Raw genomic sequence first — 23455 nt, 5'->3', positions numbered from 1 at the left:
AACTTCCACTATATTTGTAACAGAAATATACAGTTATATTAGCTGTGTCACTAGGGCTATTTTCTAAGTAGATACAATGCTAATTATGTTGGAATAACAAATTTGGCCACGACAGTAATATGTGACCATGACTGACCGTTTTACAATCAATCCCAAAAACAAAACGAATAAAAAGATAATAAATTACATGTAAAGATAATTTGAAGATAACATAATTATTACGAATATGATATCGTAGAAAAACAAAACAAATAAAAAGATAATGAATTACATGTAAAGATAATTTGAAGATAACATAATTATTACGAATGAGATATCGTAGAAAAACAAAACAAATAAAAAGATAATGAATTACATGTAAAGATAATTTGAAGATAACAATTATTACGAATGAGATATATTAGAAAAACAAAACGAATAAAAACGATAATAAATTACATGTAAAGATAATTTGAAGATAACATATATATCACGGATGAGATATATTACAATAATAAAACGAATAAAAAGATAATAAATTACATGTAAAGATAATTTGAAGATAACATAATTATTACGAATGAGATATAGTAGAAAAACAAAACGAATAAAAAGATAATAAATTACATGTAAACTTAACTATTTTCTAAATAAGTTTTATGACTCTTATAAAATGAATAAAACGTTATTCCTTTGTGCGCCCCTATAAATAGATACAAACACTGGATAACACTGCGAGTCAAGAAGTCAAGGTCAGGGATCAAGGTCACACTCAAAAACAAAGGTCAAGGTAAAGGGTCACGCCGGAAACGGTCAAAAAGCGTGAGATTTTTACCAAAAAGTCAAAAACTTAGTGCGTACAAACATCAATGGCTTCCCCCCGCCTCCCCCCTCGTTGCCACAGGTCAAGGTCACGTGTGCATAAAGGGCAAAGGTCAGGGGTCAAGGTCAAACTAAAAAACAAAGGTCAAGGGTCAAGCCGGAAACGGTCAAAAAGCGTGAGATTTTTACCAAAAAGTCAAAAACTTAGTGCGTACAAACATCAATGGCTTCCCCCCGCCTCCCCCCTCGTTGCCACAGGTCAAGGTCACGTGTGCATAAAGGCGAAAGGTCAGGGGTAAAGGTCACACTCAAAAACAAAGGTCAAGGTCAAGGGTCAAGCCGGAAACGGTAAAAAAGCGTGAGATTTTTACCAAAAAGTCAAAAACTTAGTCCGTACAAACATCAATGGCTTCCCCCCGCCTTCCCCCTCGTTGCCACAGGTCAAGGTCACGTGTGCATAAAGGGCAAAGGTCACGGGTCAAGGTCACACTCAAAAACAAAGGTCAAGGTCAAGGGTCAAGCCGGAAACGGTCAAAAAGCGTGAGATTCTTACCAAAAAGTAAAAAACTTAGTCCGTACAAACATCAATGGCTTCCCCCCGCTTCCCCCCTCGTTGCCACAGGTCAAGGTCACGTGTGCATAAAGGCCAAATGTCAGGGATCAAGGTCACACTCAAAAACAAAGGTCAAGGGTCAAGCCGGAAACGGTCAAAAAGCGTGAGATTTTTACCAAAAAGTCAAAAACTTAGTGCGTACAAACATCAATGGCTTCCCCCCGCCTCCCCCCTCGTTGCCACAGGTCAAGGTCACGCGTGCATAAAGGGCAAAGGTCAGGGGTCAAGGTCACACTCAAAAACAAAGGTCAAGGGTCAAGCCGGAAACGGTCAAAAAGCGTGAAATGACCATGTGACCATGACTGACCGTTTTACAATCAATCCCAAAAACAAAACGAATAAAAAGATAATAAATTACATGTAAAGATAATTTGAAGATAACATAATTATTACGAATGAGATATCGTAGAAAAACAAAACAAATAAAAAGATAATGAATTACATGTAAAGATAATTTGAAGATAACATAATTATTACGAATGAGATATCGTAGAAAAACAAAACAAATAAAAAGATAATGAATTACATGTAAAGATAATTTGAAGATAACATAATTATTACGAATGAGATATCGTAGAAAAACAAAACAAATAAAAAGATAATGAATTACATGTAAAGATAATTTGAAGATAACATAATTATTACGAATGAGATATCGTAGAAAAACAAAACAAATAAAAAGATAATGAATTACATGTAAAGATAATTTGAAGATAACATAATTATTACGAAAGAGATATATTAGAAAAACAAAACGAATAAAAAGATAATGAATTACATGTAAAGATAATTTGAAGATAACATAATTATTACGAATGAGATATCGTAGAAAAACAAAACGAATAAAAACGATAATAAATTACATGTAAAGATAATTTGAAGATAACATATATATCACGGATGAGATATATTACAATAATAAAACGAATAAAAAGATAATAAATTACATGTAAAGATAATTTGAAGATAACATAATTATTACGAATGAGATATAGTAGAAAAACAAAACGAATAAAAACGATAATGAATTACATGTAAACTTAACTATTTTCTAAATAAGTTTTATGACTCTTATAAAATGAATAAAACGTTATTCCTTTGTGCGCCCCTATAAATAGATACAAACACCGGATAACACTGCGAGTCAAAAAGTCAAGATGTCCAAAGCAAGTTAAGTGTAATTAATCCATCCTAATCCTAACGAAATACTAAGTGTTTTTACTTCCTTTCTTTTAAATTTTATTTTTTAATTATAAATGTATTTTAATTATATCCTTATATATTGTCTTTATCTGTTTGTGTTTCTTCGCGAGCCTTCTTGTGTTCTTAAAATTCGACTCAGAAATTGGAAAGCTTAGGCAAGAGAGATTTCTGAACTTAACAGAAGCGAGGATTTTCTTTCTACTCTAGAAGTCAAACGAACTTTATTTTTGTAATATACTTAATATCTACAATTACCATATGCTCGATTGTATTAATAAAGTCACCTCCTGGATATTGAAAATTCCAAATAAATTGAAACCATTTCTAGCTATATTTATGGCAAGCTGCAATCTAGGCAGATTAAATTTAATTGCCACACAATTTTCTAACTGTGGCCTGACCCTCACTAAACCAAATTTGCCAGTACTTAGAGAGTTGATCTCAGCAACCGGACATTTAGGTTCAGGATCGGAAACCTTGGCCAGCATTATCGTCGGTATATCAAAGAGCGCCGGGATACTAATAGAATCACCTAGCTTACCACTAACTAAACTACGCATGGCTTCTCTAACAGCATTCTGGAATGCATCTACCCGAGAATCATCCACGTCCAGAAATTCTAAATCCACAGTCTCAGGAGAAAAACAAGCATAGACTTGCTCAGTCAAGTCAAGAAACGTGTCTAAGCCCTCTCTAATCTCAGTCATATTTTGTCGAAGATAACTTTAGGACAATTTTTGTCTGACCTCATAAAGCTGAAGTTGAGAACAATAGCATCCATAGCAAATAAGCTTTCCTCTACAAATTTACGGTAAGAAGAATTTGCAGACATGTTGAGGCTTTTAAAAATATGAAATAAATAAAAACTAAAGCCGAATAAATATCACACAGAATTCTACCTAAATTTTAAAGTAAATTTTCTCTCATAGAAAGTTAAAACAAATATGCATTAAACTGAGGTTTGCGTTAGTAATAGCTTTAAACGCTAAAATTGTATAAATAAAATGATCAATTATTCACCCTAAGTGGATACGAAGTCGGGCTTAACAAAGGAGAAAATCCAATTCCAAGGATGCACTTTGGATTGAGACAAATTGAGTAACCTCCGAAGGCATTTTATCCTTCAAGACTGAGGACAAAAATAAATTTCTTTTATTAACTGCAAAAGTGCAGCAGAATTTTTCTTTTTTTTCTCCTAAAATAAAAACTATCAATTTTTCCTTCTCTGACTGAGAAAAAAAATGCAGCATAAATATTTTTTTCTTTTTTTAACTACGGACAGAACCAATGTTAGGTGAAACTAAAGTCAGAACTTAAATTTAATTATTAACGCTAAGTCCCGGGGCAAATTCCCACGTTGTAGACTTACAATAATTAAATGCACCCAACTGCCAACTATTGGCGAAAACAAAGAAAGGAAATATTTCTTTTAAAACTCTCTTCTTAAAACCTGAGGCGCTAAGGTTTGAGGATAAACGAATTACCAAAGGAGAAATAAATTCTTTGTTGAAATAAACGTATACAATTAACTGGAATAAAAATATCTCACAGGAAACCTATTTTTTAAAACTTTTTTTTAAAATAATAAACCCACTATGACTATGGGAAAATAATTTAATTGTGATAAATAAATTAATCGTAAATTAAAAAATTATAGGAGAGCAAATATCTCTCTTAAGAACCTTCTGGTTATGACTAAATTATGAGGTAAATATCTTATTAAATTCTTGCTTAACTCACGAGGTAAAAGGTAATTTCTACATACCAAAAATAAAGACAAATAATGCATTCAATTTTCAAATTATCAATAAATTTTCAAATTTGTATCAATAAATGTTACGTGTGTTCTACTAAAGTTGGTATTTATTTGCTTCCCCACGTAAGCAAAATATGACACAAGGTCGGTTTTTATGTGAGGTGAAGGGGGAGGGAGGGGAAGGGGATGGTACATATAGGGTTGCCCCTACATGTACCAATAACCAATTGCCACAAGAGCAATGGTCACAAAGTGCAACATCTGCCGGAACAGATACTACACTTTGCTCCTAGCAAAAGTGCCAGGTAAGTGTTCTACTAAAGTAACAAATAAAAGGAAAATGCAAATTTTTAGGGGAAAAAAACTCCGAAGCAAAAATGTTTAAATTTCAATTCCCTGAAAAATTCAAAATGGCGACATGATCAAGGGAGTAAAAGGTGGGAGGTAGCGCAGAGCAAAAATGGTGGGAAACAGCTTACAAAATTACATACAAAAATATACAAAATGGAAATAAAGCAATCAATAACCAGATCAAATTAAAATGGGTCTTGCTCAAAATGTAAAATTTTTAGAGTCTAAAATAGTAACAAAAAAACAAAAGTCTCAACCTATATGCTGACGTCATGCAGACAAGTTGAAATAGCGGGAGAATTTAAAAGCTCCCACATGGTTGGAGACAGACTTGAAAGAAGAAAGCAAAATTCAGAAAATTTTAGAGAAGTGTCTTATGTATCTCGTAAATACATAAGACTTTGAAAACTTAAAGACAAAGTAGAGGTTTAAAAGAAAATGTCTTATGCTGTTTGGAAACGCATAAGACCCGGAACTATAAAGGCAAATTACCGGGGGTTAAAAGAAAATGTCTTATGCTGTTTGTAAACGCATAAGACCCGGAACTATAAAGGCAAATTACCGGGGGTTAAAAGAAAATGTCTTATGCTGTTTGTAAACGCATAAGACCCGGAACTATAAAGGCAAATTATCGGGGGTTAAAAGAAAATGTCTTATGCTGTTTGTAAACGCATAAGACCCGGAACTATAAAGGCAAATTACCGGGGGTTAAAAGAAAATGTCTTATGCTGTTTGTAAACGCATAAGACCCGGAACTATAAAGGCAAATTACCGGGGGTTAAAAGAAAATGTCTTATGCTGTTTGTAAACGCATAAGACCCGGAACTATAAAGGCAAATTACCGGGGGTTAAAAGAAAATGTCTTATGCTGTTTGTAAACGCATAAGACCCGGAACTATAAAGGCAAATTATCGGGGGTTAAAAGAAAATGTCTTATGCTGTTTGTAAACGCATAAGACCCGGAACTATAAAGGCAAATTACCGGGGGTTAAAAGAAAATGTCTTATGCTGTTTGTAAACGCATAAGACCCGGAACTATAAAGGCAAATTACCGGGGGTTAAAAGAAAATGTCTTATGCTGTTTGTAAACGCATAAGACCCGGAACTATAAAGGCAAATTACCGGGGGTTAAAAGAAAATGTCTTATGCTGTTTGTAAACGCATAAGACCCGGAACTATAAAGGCAAATTACCGGGGGTTAAAAGAAAATGTATTATGCGCTTTGTAAACGCATAAGACCCGGAACTATAAAGGCAAATTACCGGGGGTTAAAAGAAAATGTCTTATGCTGTTTGTAAACGCATAAGACCCGGAACTATAAAGGCAAATTACCGGGTGTTAAAAGAAAATGGCTTATGCTGTTTGTAAACGCATAAGGAATGGAAAGATAAAGGCAAATTAGGGAAATTTTGGATTGAAGTCCAATCTAAACAAATTCAAAGTCCAATGTGCAAAGGACAGGAAAGCGGTTCGATCAGTACACACACAGGCACGGTGACACCAACACGAACCAGCGTAACACAATTACCAACTGGCTGTTCTTTCCTGACGCCTTGCCTTCCAAAACGACCTGAATTTATAGTTGTCGAAGATCAAATGATTTGCATATATGCATGAGATTTTGCAAGAGTTTCCGAGATCATACCATTACAAAACGCCGTCAGCACCATCTTGGAATTCTTTTCTTATCCTAGCTTCGCAGCGATGACAAAACACACACGCACACCTGAGTCGTTTGAACGGTAAGCCCTCATTTTCACAGCTTTTGCCACACTCCACCCTGATATCATTATCACAGAGGGGGCAGGGTGGCGGTGACATCCTTCTTTGGGTGCTTCTACGGAGGGGCAGACAGGGAGCCTCGTCTTCAGTTGAGCTCCTGTCCACGATCTGGGGATCAGTGAACCGGAGGCTGCTAATTTCAGTGCTGTCGTCGTCCAATGAAGCCGGCGTATACCAGAATGATGGTCCACTGGTCGTGGAACTCGTTTCACTTTCATCATCAAGCGGCGGCTGCGCCTGTGATGCCGATTGCAAGTTGCTGACGTGTCGGGGCACCCCATCAATCTGCACGGCTTGTGGGCTTATCACCTCGCTAACATGCCCGGTTCCATAGTGCGTGGTGCATTTGCCACAGGGGTTTTTAACCCCAGCGACGTCTCCCACTTTGATACTATCTCGTGTCTCCTCTGACATGGTACTGGTGCAGTGCCCCAGCCGGCGTGGTAGAGGGCGAGACATCATCGTTAGGGGTGATGTTGTACCAGTATAGCGTTTCAGGCACTGTACACACCTTCCTAGCTGCAATGGTCCTGATGGCCCGGTGGTTCCATTCCACGATCCCGTTCCCGCTAGGCACATGGGCGCACCGAAATCATAGTCGTACACCCCAGCTGTCTGTGAACTGCTTGAACTGCCCGCTAGCAAAAGCAGTGCCGTTGTCGGTCAGTATTTCGGAAGGAGGGACACGCTCAAGGAAGACACTTTTCAGTTCCCGGACAACGGCGGCCGCGTCCTGTCGGCGAAGTGGCTGCCACAACGCAAACCTAGACGGTCCAAAGTCAATCATCGTCAAAAAATCACCGCCGTTGTGGTGGGTCACGTCCACCACAAGCCTGTCTCAATTGTTCTTTACGCTCAGTTTTCCTTTCTTCCACTCGGCAGGCACCAGATCAATCGACTTGCAGGTTTCACAACTCCTTACCACTGATTCTACCTCCTTCCTTGATATACAGGGGTCGACCAGTCTAGCGAAGTAGAGAGTTCGGTTTACACTGGGGTGCTCACTCCTGCAATGGACGTCAGCAACATGGTCTGGTTTGAATCGACGCCCCACCACGGTGCAGTTCACAGGTGTCGGTTTTTCCATTTCTTTCGGCAGGTCCAGCCAACGCGGCACTCTGGTCAGCCGATCCGCGCGATTCTGACAGGACTGTACTAGGGTCACATCCACAACCAGGTTGTATTTCTCGATGGTTTTGGTAAGGGTAGCAAACCGCCTCCGATCTGGGGTCTGTAACGATGTGCAGGACTCTGGCCTGCCACTGTAGCACTGATTGACATGGAAGTTGCTCGTCGCTTTATGGCCACCACCACCACTTGGAGCCACCCACACACGGGGAAGTGGCCCACCAGTTTCTCACAGATGGAGAAGACGCACCGACGCTTGACACTAGTTGGGACTTCCCGGACATCACCACCTCTTCCCCAGCAGAGTCCTTCTGCGCTGCCGCTCACGCGCAGGCCAAGCACCTTCGTTCCATCTCGCAGTCGCTCTGGCTCCTTGCATGTTAGCCCGAAGCTTTCGAAGTATTCTTTAACCTTCTGTGCAAGCATGAGGCTCTCGTTTACGTAGATGTCATCGATATATGACAATGTCGCTTGTTGCACGGCCTTGTCCTGACAGCGGATCGCCTGCATGATTGCCGTCATGATGTTTGGGGCCACGTTCAGGCCGAACCCTAGCCTCGTCAAGCAATAACGTGTCCCTTTAATCTTGACCGTTTGGTACGGCCACAGTGATTTTTCAACGCGTATCTGCAAGTAAGCCCATCGCAAATCCAATATTGCTGCGTCTGCCCTTTGGTGCCGCCACTCTCTTAGTTTTTGTGCACAGACGTCTGCACCCGCTGTGTGTGGGTCAACGTGCTCGTTGAGTTCCTGGTAGTCCATGACGGGTCGGACTTTTTGTTTGTTCTCCTGCCTGATAGCCACCAGGGAAATCAAACTCTTTGGAGGCCCAAGTTCGTCTTCTGGGTACGGGACCAGCCAGCCATTGTCCTTCCAAACCTGGAGCTCTGCCTCGTACTGCCCCCTAAGATGTGCGGGAGGGGGATACTCCACCAGCCGATCCTGCACGAGATTTTGCAAGGGTTTCTGAGATCATACCATTACAAAACGCCGTCGGCGCCATCTTGGAATTCTTTTCTTATTCTAGCTTCGCAGCGATGACAAAGCACACACGCACACCTAAGTCGTTTGAACGGTAAGCCTTCATTTTCATAGCTGTTGCCACATCACCAAAATCCGTTTTTCATGGCAACAAAAAGGAAAGAAGAAAATGGGGAAAAAGAAAATTTCTCGGAAAAGAGTAACTAGAGGAAATGAGCAAAAGAAATACAGACCCGAATAAGTTTAAAATGATCCAAGTTTATTAAAACAAAAAAATTATCGATTGCCTTTATTTCTCAAGGCTGGGGTTTAAAAAAAAATCTTAAGAAACATTTAAAATACATACAAAAAATACAAAAACGGCGTCAATCTTTACTTGCAAAAAAGGCTGAAAGAAAAGAACATACAAAAAAACAGAAAACAGTCTTTCTTTGACAAAATGTTCTTTTTTTCTTTTCCGAAAGGAATCCCAAACAAAAAGTTTCTTGGACCTTAAATGGGAGAAAGAAGTAAAATATTTTCCCTTTGTGAAGGCTCAGGTGCGTTTTAATTCAAAGGGGAGAAACAGAAGACCACAAAACCGCTTTGGTAGGCTTTATGTGTACAAATACGGGGTAAATTCTTGTATTATGGAAGATTTCCTTTCTGAAGCAAACTTCGGTTGAAAAATCTTTCAAGTTCCTAGAACAAAGAGAGAATTTTCTTTCTAGCGCTGACATTCTGCTCGTCTCGTCGGCGAAATTAATTTTTGTTCTTTACAGAAAAGAACTCCTCAACATGCGACTGTGTCCTTCGTTAATCCTTTGAGAATAATGATTTACCAGTAGTAAGATTCTTGTTTGTCTTTTAATAACAGGTATTAATCTTCCAGTAATAAGACCTTGCTGTCTTATAATGACTGAGAATTAAATAACGTCAACAGTTTAGTGCTTCCCATTGGAGTTCTAAACAAACGTCTTTCTCCAAAGGAGAAAAATTAAGAAAATTAATTTTAACGTCAAGACCTTTTGACGGAGAACGAAAATAGCCTTCTTCTTCTTCTTGACCGGCTACGTTTGAACTGACGAAAACGGGCAGAAGCCCTTCCCCCTCCTCCTCTTCCCCCTCCAGAGGGTAGGAGTGTACCTATTTACTATGCCTCCCCACGGGACAGAGTTAGACACCAGGGTCGTTTTTTTAACGTGGAGAAAAGGTACAAAAATAAAAATTGTCTCAGTCGTGAAGGATTTCTCCTCCACCGAAAGAGAACAAGAAATAGAAGTGCAGCATCTGAAGAACAGATACTACACTTTGATCTTGTCCCGAAGGCCAAGGCGACTGCTAGAAAGGGAACTATAACGATGATGATGATGATGATGATGATGATGATGATGATGATGGAAGTGACCTGCCGGTCAAGGAATGCGTTCCTTGACCCAAATGCCGAGATGTTGAATGTGTATAATTAAAAAAATAAATAAAAATTATTTCTCTATCAAAAATTTCAACACATTTTGCCCCAGGTTCCCCTATGTGTGTTTGCCTCCACATAAGTGCAGGCCAAGTTAGACACAAGGTTCATTAATATAGAAGCCCTTAGCTCCCTTAAAAAGGGGCTACGTCATTGTGGCACATCTCGCGCCCCCCCTTTTGTGACCTTTGCTGTGACTAGCAAATGACATTATATCGTCGGGCCGTTGGCACAATGATTATTTTTTAAATTCTTTCTCTCTTCTCTAAAGATGTGGCATTATTGAACCTTTGAATGATGGATATAGAAATCTTTGCTGTTATAAAAATTATTTGTTTTTCTTTTTATGTTAACTTATCTTGCCTTTGGTTGCAATTATTTATTTTCACTTGTTCGTTATGTTTATAGTAATAAATGTTCGAAATTTATTTCTTTAATTCTTGGTTTTTTAAAAAAACTCTTATCTTAACCAAACGCGTGGTGGGAGATCGATGGCTGCAGGGGCCAATCACTGATTTGGCGCCCCTCCCCCAACGGCCGAGCGAAGCCGGATATGAGCGACGAAGCGATATGAGCGAGTGTACAACTTTTTCAAGAAGTTTATTAATATTTATAATAGAGAAATAGGCCTGTAGTTACCTACCTCTAGTTTTGAGCCCTTCTTATATATGGGGATGGCTTTGGCCAGCTTAAGCATATCAGGAAAAACTCCAGTATTGAGGGAAAGATTGATACACATACACTCCAAATGATGATACACATACACTCCAAATGATGATACACATAGGTTGGCAGTATTTTTGCGTGAACAGTTGGCAGAGTTGGTGGAAATTGTTTGTTTCTATGTCTATCCTTGTAGCCATGTCACTAGTAAGGGTGCTGGAGGTAAACGTTTTGTCTGGGCTGACGTTATCCGCCTGATAGTCAGGGACCCGAACCTTGGATTAACCACTAAAGAGGCTGTCCTATCAGCAGGTGCAAAGTACTGGGGCTGCTGTATTGCCATTTGGTGAATGGAATCTGGACCATGCAGTAGCTTCTGGTGGGGCCTCTCGATGCCATACTAGTGGGTAATTGTTACGGCTTTACCTTATCATGTGGTACAAAAAAAAATTCTTCGTTTCTTTTTCTCTCTTAGTTTCCCCTCTCTGTCCTGCTCTAAGTAAATCTGTCGACCTAGTCCACAAATTCCAAAATTTCATTATGACAAGTTTCAAGAAAAAATACACGATTAAACCCGGTTCTCCAACTTCCAACGTAGACCCCTACTACCATGTCTCCTTCTCCAACATCAGGGGTCTACGTTCTAACCTTCCAGAGGTTGAAACCCAATTACAGGAGACTAAACCAGACCTTTTATTTTTAAGTGAAACTGGCATTGGACAGGCTATTTCCCTAGATGAGTTTGAAATTACAGGATACTCTAACTTAACTTCTAAATCTGACCCCCAAGATCGCCATGGGCATGGAATATGTGCCTATATTAAAGATAGCTTTCCATGTGGGAGGGACATCTCCAGGGAAGATCCTAACTTACCCTATATGTGCTTCCGGGTTGCTTTAGCTCACACTACTGCATTTATATTTACTCTCTATCGCCCCCACAACAGCGGAGTTACTATCTTTCAAAGCATATCTGAGAAAATTGACCAAGTCCTTTCTACTTATCCTTCAGCTAACATTCACGTATGTGGAGACTTCAATGTTCACAACGTCGAATGGTTGATCCACTCAAACAATACCGATGATGAGGGGAGGTTCTGTCATGATTTCTCCATTGCCTATGACCTCACTCAGATTGTTCAGGAACCTACCCGTGTGCCCGATAATGACGGCCAGTATGCGAGCCTACTAGACCTTTTTCTCACAACTTGCCCTGAACTATGTTCAGTTTCTGTTCTGTCGCCTCTTGGATCTTCCGACCACTCTGTTGTATCAATTAAGATAAAAATGAAATGTAATAAGTGCCCAGACGTACCTCTTCATCGTACAGTATATCGATACACTAAGGCTGACTGGGATAGCTTCCGTACATTTATATCTGATCTACCTCTGCATTCCATGTTTAAAAAGGATGTGTCCTCTATAGTATTAGACCTAACTGAATGGTTAATTGTAGGTATTGACCATTTCATACCCTCGAAAAAGTTTCAGCAAAAACCTAACAGCCAGCCATGGTTCTCTCCAGAATGTACTGCTGCCATTGCGCACAGAAATCACTTTTTCCACTGCTTCAAACGTAATAGATGTATGGAAACTAAAGCCGTTTTCAGGACTGCCAGCAACCATTGTAAGAAAGTAATAAGGAACGCAAGAGAGTTGTATGCTCAATCTGTTAAGTCCAAAGTAGCTGAGCAGCGGCTTGGTTCCCACCAGTTTTGGCAAATAGCAAACAGAATCCTGAACAGAAGCGTGTGCTCCATCCCAACTATTATCAATGGACCTGAGGTAATCTCGTCAGCATCAGACAAAGCCAAACTCTTTGTCAAGAACTTTGCAGCTAATTCTACCCTTTGCGACCAAGACCGCCAACCCCCAATATTTCCTCCTGTATCAGAAAACACGCTATGTGATATACGTATATCTGTACGTGATGTTGCGAAGCTAATCAAAAACCTTGATTCCAGTAAAGCAACTAGCCCTGATGGTATTCCAATTATAGTACTCAAAAAACTTCAACCTGAACTAGCGCCCATACTTACAAAACTGTTTAAATGTTGTCTTAAGGAGAATAGTTTCCCATCTCCCTGGAAAATCTCATCAGTATGCCCTGTATTTAAGAATTCAGGTGATCGCTCATCCCCCTCTCAGTACAGGCCAATAAGTCTCCTGTGCGTCATGAGTAAGTTGCTAGAATCTGTGTTAAATACAGAAGTAATCAAACATCTCAACAAAAATAACCTTCTTAGTGACACTCAATATGGTTTCCGTTCTGCTAGATCTACAGCAGATGTCCTTACAGTTATATCGCATAGGATTAGCAAATCTCTCGACGGTGGTAATCTTTCTAGGGCAATTGCTCTTGACATATCTAAAGCCTTTGATAGGGTATGGCATAAAGGTTTACTTCATAAGATCGCTAGCTATGGTATAGCTGGAAAAAGTCTTTTCAATTATTAAATCATTTCTTTCTGATAGGTTCATAAGAGTAGTAGTTGAGGGGCAAAAATCAGAAGCTCACAGTATTAATGCCGGTGTCTCTCAGGGATCCATCCTGGGCCCAACTCTTTTCCTGATCTACATTAATGATCTTCCAAATCATATCATTACATCATTTGTAGACATTTATGCTGACGACACTACCATTTATGGTACCACATCTAAGACAGTAAACGACCAAGTTCTCTCCAATTCTCTCTCCTCTGATCTTGAGCACGTAGTACAATGGGGAAAGGAGTGGCTGGTTACTTTTAATGCATCTAAAACCAAGCTTCTCTCTTTACATCATAAACATTCTAATCCACATTTGTCATCAATTGAAATGAATGACTCTCGTCTTCAGGAGGCCTCAAGTTTTGACAAGCTTCTGGGCTTGACCATTACTCCTGATCTTAAATGGAACACGTATATCAAATCTGTTGCCAAGGCCGCTGGAAAAATGGTGGGATTTTTCTATCGATCCAGTAGATATCTCACTGCTGATGCTATTCTCTATCTATATAAGAGCCAGGTACGTCCAAGGATGGAATACTGTTGCCACATCTGGGCAGGAGCTGGTAGAAAGGACTTGTCCTGACTTGATAGAGTTCAAAATAGACTTCGTAGCCTCGTAGGAGATGCCCTTTTCTCCTCCTTGCAACCTCTATCTCACAGAAGAGATGTTGCGAGTTTGTCTCTGATGTATCGTTATTTTCATGGAAAGTGTTCAACTGAGCTTCAATCTATGGTCCCCCCCCTCGCCAAACTTTCACAAGAAACACTCATCTAGCTGTAAACACTATCAATAATTTCCCCCACTCTTTATCTGTGCCTAAACCTAAACGTAGATTCCATGAACAAAGCTTCTTTCTTAGAACTGCACGCCTGTGGAATTGTCTTCCGTTTTCCTGCTTTCCGGCTGACTACAATATCGTTGTGTTCAAGTCTAAAGTAAATAAGTTCTTGATGAGCCGTTCCATATAAGTTATTAAATTTACCAAATTTTCATTACTAATGATTACTATATTGACCAACTTCTACTGTACACTCTTTAACCCTTATCCTTGAGTGGCCTCTGGGCCTTGATAATGTGGTGATGCCTTTGTAAAAAAAAAAAAATACATACACTCCAAATGATGATACACATATACACTCCAAATGTTGATACACATACACTCCAAATGATGATACACATACACTCCAAATGCATAGAAATGCTAAATTTGCCCTCCAAACAGCCTCAGAAATGGAATAAAGTTGTGTTTATTAAGGTCTTTATTTTAAATTTTCTTGGGTCTCCTACAAAGGGTGCGCCCCCTAAAACCCCATTTTGGCGCCCCCCCAGAAACCTGCTAATGCCACCACGCTAATGATCTTAACTTGCTTTTATATTGTATATTTCACCATTTCGTTTTTTGTTTTATTGTTTTTTATAAATGCTCGTGTTGTTGTTCAGCTTAGCTAGAAGGAAGTAATATGGCAGCTGAAAAACGTTTAACCCCAGAAGAATTTTCGTAATGCGCCCTTGTGGTTCTAAGTTAAAAAAAACTAGCTACTACTTGTGTTTTAAACTTTAAAAGTAAAAGCGTTTTAAAATAGTAAAAACACTAAAGCCTTTTTTTTTAGTTTGATGTCTTTTTTGTGGAGGGGGGGAGGCACCTCTATTATCCCAAAGAACCAGGTAGAACACTTTGCAATATTTTTCAATAATTATTTACAAAAATATTTTCTTTGTTTACAATCTATTTTTGATTAAAATTAAATTATTGTCTAAAATATACTGTTCATATATGTTTACATTTTGTTTTGAGGTAAAATTAACAAATAATTAAAAAATACTGTTTATATCCATGTTCATTCAAAAGGATTACTTTTCGGTAGCTTCACCGGTTTTTTTATCTAAATTTCCGAAATTCAGAATGAGGCTCGTCTGCTGAACCTACTTCCTTAAATTGCACCTTAATTTTGTATTTTGCCGTTTTCCTTCGTCGTATGTGAAATATTCAGTTCTGCATTTTTTTTTTGTGACAATTATTTGGATTATTCGGACTTTGGACTTGGACACGCGGATTCCATGAACAAGCTTCTTTCTTAGAACTGCACGCCTGTGGAACTCTGTTCCGTCTGCCTGCTTCCCACCGGACTACAACTTGGATGTATAACAATGTTAACAAATTCCTAATGAACCGCTCCCTTAAGTAAACACTTCATCAAATCTCCACACTAACGTAATGTACTTGCAATAACCCTTATCCCTGAGTGTCTTCGAGGCCTTTATAAGTGGTGATCACTGTGTAAAAAAAAAATATTAGGTCGACTAATTCAAATAATAATGAAATGTTGAGTCTTAAAAATTAAACTTGATTTTTTTATCTTCATATATTTTAGTTTTGCAAAAGAAATTTACAAAAGAAATCCAAAATAACCTTAAGCATTGACAAAAAATAATCTAAACTTGATAGAAAAACAATTCGGCACATTTAACTAATGAACGGATATTTTTACACGAGGAACGAAATAATGATTACACCGTTTTATGATGACCGAAATTCAGTGCTCCTTTTAAGAGTTGATTTTCTTTTTAAATAATTCCACGTTTACATCGTGTTTTTCATCTTTTAATTTTGATTCTTTTATATTTTCATATGTTTTATTTCTTAATGAATTGAACACACAAAACAAAAGTTGTTTCAATTTATTGTAGAAATCACAACAAACAAAACAAAAAAGGTAAAAAGAAAGACCTTAAACACTGGAGGACAGTGTCTAGTAGGCATTCAGGTTCTCTCTCGTAGGCATTCAAGTTCTCTCCAGTATGAGTTCTCATATGTTTTAATAAACTTGATTTTTTAATATAAGAATATCCACACTTCACAAATATTCGTGAGTTCTGATATGCCTCATTGAATTTGATTTTTTACAAGAATGTTGCTCTTTCCTTTTTTTATTTATTTTCCTTCAGTAAGTATTTATGAAGATTCTTTTTTATTAAGCCAGTTGCTGCTATCACAACCGGTATATAGCTTATTTCATTCAGAGACCATGTCGTTTTTAGATCATTTTTTAGGTCCTGATATTTTTTTAATTTTTCCCCTTTATACTCTGTTAAGGCCAAAATCATTTGGGACTGTTACATCGGCAATAAGCGCAGTTGTTCGGGCTTGTTCCATATTACAATATCTGTTTCGATGGCCTTGTCTTTTATGTATCTGCCTGCTTGTATGTCTTTGTCGTAGAACATGGTCACTTTTCCGTTTGATGTTATCGGTGGTGGTTCATGTTCCCAGATGTTCTGTGATCTGTCAAGTTGCATCTCTCCACAGATCTTCCAATGGGGGTACTTACATACTTTTTTATGCCGATCAGTCTAAAGGCCATCTTACATACTTTTTTGTGTCGATCTTTCTGCCGAGCAGTATTCATATGTTCTAACTAAATTTTTGAGACCAAGAAGTTCTCAGAAATCCAGAGGCGCACAACCTGGGGCTAACACTTGAACGCTATACGAGATCCATAGGAATTCGAATGTTATATGAAACTTCTTTATCTCTCAAGCACTGAGTTAGTAAAGAAATTTAGAAAAAAATTTCCTCTCCCATTTAACAATTTTCATACGTAGAGAGAGCCTACCTTCTTCGCAGCGGCTCTGGCAATGCTTTCTTTGAAATCGTTCCAACTCCTGTGAACGGTAAGGCAAGGGGTTTGAAAGATGTACTCTCAGATAAAGAGTCGTTGGCCATTACTATAGGTGGTAGAGAAGGTTTATTGCAATTATTGAAGGAAACAAGTTTAGTCTTGGCGGCATTGAATGTGACTATCCATTTTTGTCCCCATTCCACTACAGATTGGAGATCGTCCTCTAGTGGTTCTGCCATTTCTTTAGTTATATGTTTATTTGTTTTCCTGTCGTGCCTGTTATAGAGTGTGATGTCATCAGCATATATACCCATCTCAGAGGCAATTTTGTCGGGGAGGTCATTTATGAATATTAGGAACAATAGAGGTCCAAGGATAGACCCCTGGGGCACTCCCGCATTTATATCATATTGTTTAGATGTACGACCGTCAAGGACAACCTGGATTTTTCTCTTATCTAAGAAGGATTTAATGATGTTAAGTATTCTACCAGTGATACATCATGATCTAGTTTTTCTGAGGAGACACTCATGCCATACCCTGTCAAAAGCCTTAGATATATCTAGAGCTACCGCGCTACCCTCCCCCGTTTTTCCAGTGAATTGTATATACGTTCAGAGATTACAGTTAGGATGTCTACTGTGGAACGGGCTTGTCTAAATCCATATTGTTGGTCAGTCAAACGTTTAACATCTGTAAGGTGATGGGCTAGAGCATGATTAATTATGGTCTCAAATATTTTGGCAAAAAGTGGGAGGAGGCTAATGGGGCGATAATTTAATGGGTCAGTTCTTTCGCCAGAATTCTTGAAGCACAGAAGCAGTTTTCCAACAGCCCGGAAAGCAAGATTCGTTAAGGCATTTGTTGTAGAGTTTGGAGAGAACGGGAACTACTTCAGCTGAGCACTTTTTTAATAGGACAGCTGAGATGAGATCAGATCTACATACGTTTGAAGTGTCAAGGTTTTTTATGATGGCATTCACCTTAGCAGGGGTGCTTTTCAGAACGTCTATCGTGACGTCTGTCCGCAAAAAAAAGTCAGGTAGGGAGTGGTTGCAAGGGTCCAGTGTGGAGTTTGAGGCAAACCGACTGGCAAGCATGTTGGCCTTCTCGGTTGCTGAGCAAACAACCTCGTGATTGTTTGTTTGTGGGGGAATTGTTGATTGCCCATTATTTGCTACACTGTTGTAGATTTTCCAGAAGTCACGAGTTCCTAATTTTTTGTGCTTCGATGCGTTTTTTGATGGTTCCAGTAAATTCTCTTAGTTGTTGCTATTTCTTTCTTAACGTTACTTCTAGCTTCTATATACTTCAGTCTGTTTGAACTGAACTTATGTCAGTTAAATCTGTGGTATGCATGCTGTCTTTGAGCAATGACAGTTGAGCAAGTAGAAATAAACTATTGGGAAGAGTGGAGCTTGCTATAAAATTTCCGCATGGGAACATGTGCTTCAATTGCCGTTTTGAACCATTCAGTCGTCTCATTTGCGCACTGTTCAGCAGGAAGAGAACAAATATTTCCCCATAGAGCATCTCTGATAATATTTCTGATGGCTTCCCAGTCAGCCGTTTTATAATATCTCGTTGTTTTGAGCATTGGCTCTTCAGTTTTTGTGTTCGTTACAACTCTACTTTCAAACAGGGGAATTAGCTTAGGGTCAAATCCTGACGTCATGCCGGAATAGCTTGTGTTCGTTACAACTCTACTTTCAACCGAGTCGTTGTTTGTTTCGTTCACCACACTCTTTTCTTCTACCTCTTCTTTTCCACACGTCCGTTTGCTTTAGTGACTAAAAATCGTCTGTCCTCCCGCTTTCCTTTCCTCGTTTTATGGAATCAGGGTACGAGATTCCCCGAGATTCCACGAGACTTTTTTCCACATAAATACATGCGGGCACCATCTTGATTCTCAATTTGTGCTCTGCAGGCGCAAACGCGCAGCCGCTTTTACGGTAAACCACTTCTTTCTCCACAGTTTTGGTTCTAGATTTTAGGGCGATTTCAACCATTATCACCGCATGATCAGCGTCCGCAAGTGGGCTGTCAGCATTCGTTATACAATCATCAGGAACTGTGGTCAGAAACAGATCTAGAAATGTTGTGTTCTTTCTCGTCAGGGAAAATCGTTGGAAACGTAACCATTTGTGATAGGGAGTGAGACATAGAGACGCTATGTGTTGTGTTGCCTGCTGCGTCTGTGTAAGTAGAGAATCCAAGCCAGTTTCTGTGGTGGACATTAAAGTCACCAAATACATGTACTTCTGCGCTAGTGTCGAGGGAGAGTGCTGTGTCTATGTTGTCAGAGATTGTTTATTATGGAGAGAGTGATAGAGAAAATAAAAGTACCTAATGTTATGTTGCATATTTAGTCTAAAGCCCATAAAGTCTTGATCATCCGTTTCTAGGTTTGTTTCACTAGTCAAGGGGAGAGTATTAAGAATGTAGACTTCAAGTCCGTGCATATGTCTGTAATAGTTCTTAGGGTAGAGTGGGAGATATCCAGGCATGTTAAAGTAGTTGGAGGTGATGGAGGAGTGTAGGTTAGTCTCACCTAGTTCTAAGATATCGGGAGTATTTGTTAGGGGAAATGCTTCAACATCAGATAAATTATTTATAAGCCCACGGATGTTCGTGAATGCAAGACTCAATGGAAGAATCAAGTTGGATTTGTTTTACACTAAACCTGGTTTAAGCTTATTTTTTATTGTACTGTCATCATATGTTTTAAAGAGTGTCAGGGTTAGGGTTAGCTGCCCTTTCATCAACTAGGATTGTGGCATCAGGAAAGCCAACCGAGGATGAGTGCGGGGTCCCTTTCCATGCGCGACATGGCACTACAAACATCCCAATATTATACAACTGTTGATGGAGAAGCCGCTCTAAGTGCTACCAAAGAGATAGCGCACCTGTACTACCAGTCGGAAACAGCAGTCAGGAACTTTCAATCCTCTACCCTCAACCCACCGGAAGACGGTTAACCGAATCTAATTGCACAGGTATGTGGTACTCAAGCACTCCCCAGTTCACAGTTTTGAGGAGTGGGATGTGTCGGGAATAGAGAAAACTGCGTTCATTGCCCTAGACAAGAAACAACATCTACCACTGAGTGTTTCTGTCGAATCACTGTGATAGCGTCTCTGTGTCTGAATAATAGCCAAAGAAGGAGCATTGAAGCCGGGCGATAGACAGAGCCTATCTACTCCTTAAATAGTTTACGTTTGCAAATCGGTATTTTTTTTTAGTCTCCCTCCTCTTTGTTTTAGTTTCAGTTTTCCTTCTCCTAGACAGATGCTCTGGGAAGGGCTACTTGGTCCGTCGGAATGAGAGGGATTGCTCCGCGCCTGGGTCCTAATCCAGGTATTTCTTCGACCTCGTGTGGTTAGTGTTACTGGGTTAGTTTGTAGAGGTTATATATCTGCTGAATAGTTACACTCCTCAAAGTGATTTAGGGGCATTGCTATTTCATTGTTACTGGATATCGGGGGTAAGTAAAGCTCATGCTGTGTAAGCAACTATGTTTGTAAGCAGGCTTGTTTGAAAGGGAAATTTCAATATTTATTTTATCTTCATATTTAGATTGTAAAACGGAAAGCCATGTTTGAAAGGAGTTAATGTGTTTTAAGGCTTTTCCTTTATATTTTTATTTTATTTATGTGTTAACTTCGGTATAGGATAACGTTACGGTATGAGTAGGTATAAAGAATTAAACAAAGAATTGTGCCCAATCTCTGTATATTATAGATGACAGGAGGGTTAAAATGTCAGTGCACTACAGTACGGGTAAAACTGGAGGTAAGTTTTGAGTCATGTGTAATTAAGTAAATAGATATATGGGAAAATTTTAAGATGCGAATAAGTAGAAGTTGTAGGTATTAAGTGTGTTTCTACTATTGAAGGAAGATAATTTTAGCTTTCAATTAAGATGAGACATTCTTATGTAATGCAGATCGCTTTGCTTCTGAGTACATATTTTGGCTGTTAAGTACCTAACTGGATAGGAATGAACGCTAATGCATGTCTTATAGGTAGAAATGTATAGATGTTTAGTGATGACTATTAAGCGGTCAGCATGTGAAGGTTAAGGGCTGGGAGTTAGAGATTCCACTACAAAGGCGTGTGCAATGTAGGAGTTTTAGTGGCAGCTTTGGGGGGGTAGAGCAGGTTGTTAGCTTTCAAGAGACGGAGGTTATTAACAAATTAGAGTAGATTTTCATTAGGATTTACAGTTTCAAGTAAAGTTTGGTTTGGGAATATTTTTGGCATGCAAGTTAGATAAAGGCAGTCGCCTTGGAGGTAAAGTATATATTGGAATTACAGTAGCTATCTGTCAGGTGTTTTTTCAGTTATAAGAGAAATAATTAGTACATGGTGATTCGAAATTCGTATTTTCTATTTATAGGCAGTCATCAAGGTCAGGCATAAAGCATTGTATCTACTTAGAAAATAGCCCTAGTGACACAGCTAATATAACTGTATATTTCTGTTACAAATATAGTGAAAGTTAAATATAATCTATATTCAGTGGTTTGAGGTCATTTATTAATACAAGCGAGCATATGGTAATTGTAGATATTAAGTATATTGCTTAAATACATCTGTTTATTGATGAAGAGACATGACTTGTAACACAACAGTAGAAGGGCACAAAGGGAAATTGCAATATTTATTTTATATTCATATTGGGATTGATTGTAAAACGGAAATCCATAGTCGCATATTTCTGCCGCGTCCACTTATTTCACAAATGAGTTACTCGAACATAATATTTAAATAATTTGCTCGTACATCTATATGCAACTTCAAAAACTAGAGATATATTCTGGACCTCACTCTGGGGCATTAGTTGAGTAGAAGAAAAAAACTGGAAACCTGATAAAGACAAATAATTACACGAGAACACCAGAGAAAAAGTATTTCAAAAAATGGTGGACACAAAGTATTGCTCGTTTTTAAAAATGGTAGACACATACATACTGATTAATTACTTGATTACTTTATATTCGTTGATTAGCTTGTAGTGCAAATATATTAAATCAGAAGTAAATTGGTTGCCAAAACATAATATATTATACTTTATTGAACATCATCGTTTAACCAGTAAATGATACGTTACAGTAATTAAATATTTATATCTCTGGATTATGAAAGTTAATATTAAAAGTACTGTATTCAAGAAAATCTAAAATCTATTATGAGTATGATCTAGGCGGAAAAATCGTTACTTCCAAAAGTTACAATTTTTGCGATTTCAAATTTATCATCCTAACACTATATATATACATATATATATATATATATATATATATATATATATGTAATTCTTGGTTCGTTCAAAGTTTATACAACCATATTTCTACATTACCAATTTATTTGAAATTTTCAGACAACCCATCTTTAGAGTCGAGGGATGTTTATATGTTATTAAAATACATTTACATCGCCAATTATTAAAATATTAAATAAAAAAATATATATTTTCGTAAGCCATTAGTGCAAACCTGTTTTATTGATAGAACTGAACTTCCGGTTCGATTCATTTCACACCCACAAATTGACGAAATGAACTAGAAGATTTAATTTTCTATTTACTCGATAAGTAAAAAAAAACATAATTCATTTGTTTATCTTCCAAATTTTTTAATTTAAACATTTTTTCTTTATTATATCAGGCAAAAAAAGTTTATCGCTTGCATTTGAGTCGACGTCGTTTTTTTGTTTTTGTTTTTATTTTTTGATATAAGAAAATATGAACTTTTTTATTATTGTTTGGTAAAAGTACAGTATTTTTTTGAATGAATTTTACAGATTGGTAACTTGTCTAAATAATATTTGGTGCTAAATCAGAGAGTGGTCTGCGCTATTTTTTAAATCGTATTTCCAGGTTTAATTAAAGTTTTATTACATGTTTTTTTTTCAATTGTAAGGTTAAAATACAGATTAGGTACAAAACACCCTCCCCTCTCCATGTTAAGAATGGCTTTTTAAATAATAACGTTATTATTTCAGCACGGATCACTCTCTGCATGAGTACCATACTTTCAGCTAACAATTTAATAAAAAAAAACAAGGTACTTATGCAGAGAAAGTACCGTTCTAAAATAATAACGTTTAATCAGTAAATGATACGTTACAGTAATAAAATATTTATATCTCTGGATTATGAAAATTAATATTGAAAGTATTGTATCCAAAATATATAAATTCTATTATAAGTCTAATCTGGGCCAAAAAATCGTTATTATAAGTCAACATATTTGTCTTTTATATGGATATGGATATAAATTAAAGTAAACTGTTTGTATGAATGTGATTTGTGTCCTGTATGTGTTTGCCTTCCATGTAAAAAAACAACACTCTTCACAAGAATATGATTTCTATTTTATATGTGTTCGCATATGTCGCAACAAATTTTGCTTCCATGTAAAAGAAGAACAACATACTTCACAAGAATATGGTTTCTCTCCTGTATGTGTTCGCATATGTCCCAATAAATACGACTTCTGTGTAAAAGAAGAACCACATATTTCACAAGAATGTGGTTTATCTCCTGTATGTGTTGACATATGTCCCACCAAATGCGACTTCTGCGTAAAAGATGAACCAGATACTTCACAGG

This window comes from Euprymna scolopes, chromosome 46, assembly GCF_053919585.1.
Source record: "Euprymna scolopes isolate OS-2025 chromosome 46, ASM5391958v1, whole genome shotgun sequence".
Taxonomy (NCBI): Eukaryota; Metazoa; Mollusca; class Cephalopoda; order Sepiida; family Sepiolidae; genus Euprymna; species Euprymna scolopes.
This window is presented reverse-complemented; position numbering follows the sequence as displayed.